The sequence below is a fragment of the Dermacentor albipictus genome, unplaced genomic scaffold (genome assembly GCF_038994185.2).
Source record: "Dermacentor albipictus isolate Rhodes 1998 colony unplaced genomic scaffold, USDA_Dalb.pri_finalv2 scaffold_16, whole genome shotgun sequence".
Lineage (NCBI taxonomy): Eukaryota > Metazoa > Arthropoda > Arachnida > Ixodida > Ixodidae > Dermacentor > Dermacentor albipictus.
The window spans coordinates 12,991,159-12,995,117 of NW_027225570.1; the positions used below are offsets into that span (position 1 = coordinate 12,991,159).

The window sequence follows — 3,959 nt, forward strand, 5'->3', positions numbered from 1 at the left end:
AGTCCGATGGCCTCGGGAGCGTCGCTTTCCAGCGGCCGCAACAGCTTCCCGACGAGACAAATGGTCTCTCGCTATCTGCTTCAAGATTGCCTTTTCCTTCTTCATTTTGGGGCAGTCTTTCGAGGAAGCATCATGGGGCCCAAGGCAATTGATCCATTTGAGAACCGTGTCTGCACAAGAGTCTGCAGCGTGGGGCTCGCTGCAGCGTGAGCAAACTCTTATGTTTTCGCACACGGTGCTCAACCGTCCCAGCCTCATACAATTGCGGCAGTGCAGTGGCCTTGCGATGAATGGTCGCACAGGGTGTCTAAAGTGTCCCGCCATGACGTGCGAAGGGAGAGTCTCGCCCTTGAAAATAATTTTCACACAGCGGAATGTGCCGAGGCGATACACATGCGTTATGCCGACGCCATCAACGGCAGGCTTCACTAGAATCGGCAAGTCAGCGCTGGGGATGGAGACGTCGACATTGTAGATGACACCAGTAGTGGAACCGGTGTTCGGGGGATTTGCGAGCGCAGCTTAACACCACCTAGTTCTGTCACTTTAGTCAAATTTTTCATGCACTCTCATGTGTAACGTCGATAGCCAACACATTTTTTCGCGTGTTGACTCTAACGTATGTTACCTGATTTGGCGCCACTGCTTTAGGTTGCGCCGACGCAGGCCTAGGCGGCCGTATTCCGATGGGGGCAAAATGCGAAAACACCCGTGTACTTAGATTTAGGTGCACGTTAAAGAAACCCAGGTGGTCGAAATTTCCCGAGTCTCCCCCTACGGCGTGCCTCATAATCAGAAAGTGGTTTTGGCGCGTAAACCCCCATATTTCTTTTTCAAGTTGCGCCGATACAGACTGTTTGTTTGACGTGTGTAGGTGTTTAGTCACCTCAGGTTGTTGGTAGCGAGTTCTGCTACAAATAGGATTGTAGTGACTGCGGTATTCTGAGTTGACCTACCGCTGGCGTGCTCCAATACATGGATGCCCAGGTGGTGGGTCTTCGTTTCGCCTTGCGGCTACGCACAAGCTCGAAGGCGTCATCGGAGAAGTCCTCACTGCTGGGCGAGTAGACGCTGGTGTCATCGCCGTCGATGTCGCTCTGGAGGCCGGTCCGCTTCCTAGACGCAGCCGGCGTTGAAGTCATCATTCCTGGCAGAGGTAAGGGCATGTCAACTCGCATCTGCGCCACGAACAATGCCAGCTCTCCAAACATTTTAACGGGAAGATCTATATAAAAAGGCGCGTGCCGCAGATGTTTTGCGTCAATATTGTTTGATCACCGTTTGCATAAGCCCAGTGGCCTTTGGTAACTAAAGAGAAACTTCTGAAGGGTTGCCAGGGCGCTTATGGAGTTTTCGTAACGTACCAAGGGTGGGCATTTTGTTACCTCACTGGCGCCGTTGACGTAACCCGATGATGGCTAGTAGGGAGAGGTGACGCTCCCATAGAGCCCAGCGGCCGAATTGACTGCAGCGCACCAAGCCGTGGATGTTAAAACCTGAATCACACTTGCGGTTTCGGTTTTGTGCGCGCGCGTTTTGAATTCTAGCTGGTTCGCGTCACGCCGGCTCCATTTTTTTTTTTTTGCTTTTGCAGCAAATATTTATTTACATATTTATTTTTTTATTTATTAAATATTTATGTGAAAATTATTTTATAAAGTAAAATTGATTGCGAACGATCTTCACAAACCTCCATTGAATATGTGCCAGGTGCAATTTCATAAAGACGCAAGACACCTTGTGAAATGTGGAAAAATTAACGTTTATTTTTTTCTTTGTAAATGCTCGTCGCGGGCCTTTTGTGCATTCATCCAGCGTTGTGGCACCAGGTAAGCAGCAGTAGTTTCAGCAGGAAGCTCCACCAGACGACGTGAGCTGAAAAAAATTACAAGCGTTATTTTGGTATTAACATCTAAGAATAATGCCTGTAGAGGCGAAGCGTGCGAAAGTGGTGAGTGGGTGGCATTACAAACAAAAGCAGTTCGTATTTACACACACGGCATAGAAAATACCCGAATCATCCCAAGCAATACCGTACATACCACAAACACATTCTAATTCCAAACATTCCCCTCTTCCCAATACCTATTTCCTGCACTTTAATAGCACGAATGCGCGGGCAACGGCGCGTTTCGCGAACTTGGCTGCAACCGACGCGATAGTACGCTACGAATACACAGAGGTGGCCACAACACAGGCTCTCAACCAGAGCATGCTGGACGCTCGCAGAATTCCTTCCACTCGCACTCAAGACAAAATGCGTGGGTGCCGTTCAGAAGACAGAATTTTCGAGTTACTAGTTCCTGGCGTTTGAGCTCCTTGGCTTATCGCTTCTGCGTTCTGCAGGCGCAAGCAACGCACTCCCGTCTTATCACTCTTGACGATTGCTCGTCACGTTTTCGACAAGCGTGGGTACCGAAAGAAGGCTTAAATTGTTGCGGGGAGATAAAAATTCCGACAAATTTGTCGGAGTAAGATTCAGTACGCGCAAAACCAACTGTCACCGCGGCCGAGCTGCTTTTCGCTGCGTCACAACAGGCGCGGCGAGCTGGCCTCATAACATAAAAGTATCGAAAATAATTTTCAACAATGTTGAGCGGCAGAGAAAGAAAAGCGCCATGAACTTGTCAGTGCATTAAAGCGCGAAACCGCGCACCACGGCCGAGCTGATTTTCGCTAACCGAGTCACAGCGCCAGGCGCTCCCACTGTGCTCGAAAGGTAGCCGAAAAGGTAATGAAATTAGTTTCAATAATGTTGGCAGTCAGAGAAAGCGCCAAAACTTGTCGCAGTAAAATTCAGTACACGCGAAACTGCGTCACAGCACCCTGTGCGACTAGCGTGCCCAAAAACTACCGAAATTAGTTAAAACAATATTGGGGCTTACAGGAAGCGTCGCAAACATCTCCCAGTGCGATTCTTTAATTCAAATTAACTGCTCCACGACGGCCACGCTGTTTTTCGTTAACTGCGTCACAAGTCTAGCCTAGTTGCCGGGCAGTAAGCCTAATTGCTTGAAGTGCGTCGCAGACTGTCGAACAAAGTTTCTCACCTTGCCGTAGTCCAATAGTGCAGTGCTGCCTTGTCGATGTTCCGAATGAACGCAATAATTCGCCGGGAGGCCACCAAACCAGGCTAAATACCAAAATAGAAAAACAGGCAGACGGGCGTCCGAACAGTCCAACGCTCAGATGCGCGGCCTGTCTCTCACGCTTCGGCGGCGTGTCTGACGAATGACGCAAACATCTGGCTCGTCATTCGCCGGTTCGCCTGTCGCTAGGCAACGGAAGTAAGCCGCAAAGTTTAATTTAATTTATACGCAGATATTTTTTTAATTTTTCCGCGAAAGAATAAAAAAATAAAACAATTTCTGTTAATCTCATTTCACATTATTCTTTTTCTCGATGCTCGCGGCCCCAATTCGTCGATGTTAAAAGTATAGCGTGACGTGTTTCCTGTTTCCAATTTTCGCCGAGTGTCCGCTCTTGTTCAATCCCTTTCTCTATGGTAATGCGATGCATGGTACGCGCCGCTGGCTTTGAGCATACGCAAGGACGCAGGCCTTCCGTGCACGCAACGCGTCGGCCTTTCAGTGATGTTGTTGCAAGCAATGGTTTAGCTCATTAAACGCTAGTCGAACGTGACTACGGCTGACAGAATGCAATTTTAAGCCGTCGTGGTGCAGTGGCAGTGCATTGTTGTGCCCAAGGATGAGGGACGGCATCCCGGCCGCTTTTCGATGGAGGCGAAAAACAAGGCGCCCGTTTGCTGTGCGATGTTAGTGCACTTCAAAGAACCCCACGTGGTCGAAATTTCCAGAGTCCTTCATGCCTCCACTACGGCATCTCTCTTAGCCTGAGTCACTTTGGCACGTGATACCCCACAAACTAAACCATTGAAATCGAGTGGTTGCCTCTGCAATACATTTGCTGCGTAACATATCGGCGTATCTAAAGCGTTA

At 49.0% G+C, this 3,959-nt stretch overlaps 1 long non-coding RNA gene across 1 annotated transcript; it reads right to left on the reverse strand.

The window, feature by feature from the left end:
• Nucleotides 1-1,738: 1,738 nt before the first annotated feature.
• LOC135921753 (uncharacterized) lies at nt 1,739-3,211 on the reverse strand. The gene is made up of 2 exons (XR_010570606.2): nt 3,051-3,211; nt 1,739-1,875 (listed from the first exon to the last, which is right to left on the reverse strand). It is a non-coding gene; the product is annotated as an uncharacterized lncRNA (long non-coding RNA).
• Between the last annotated feature and the right edge of the window lie 748 nt (nt 3,212-3,959).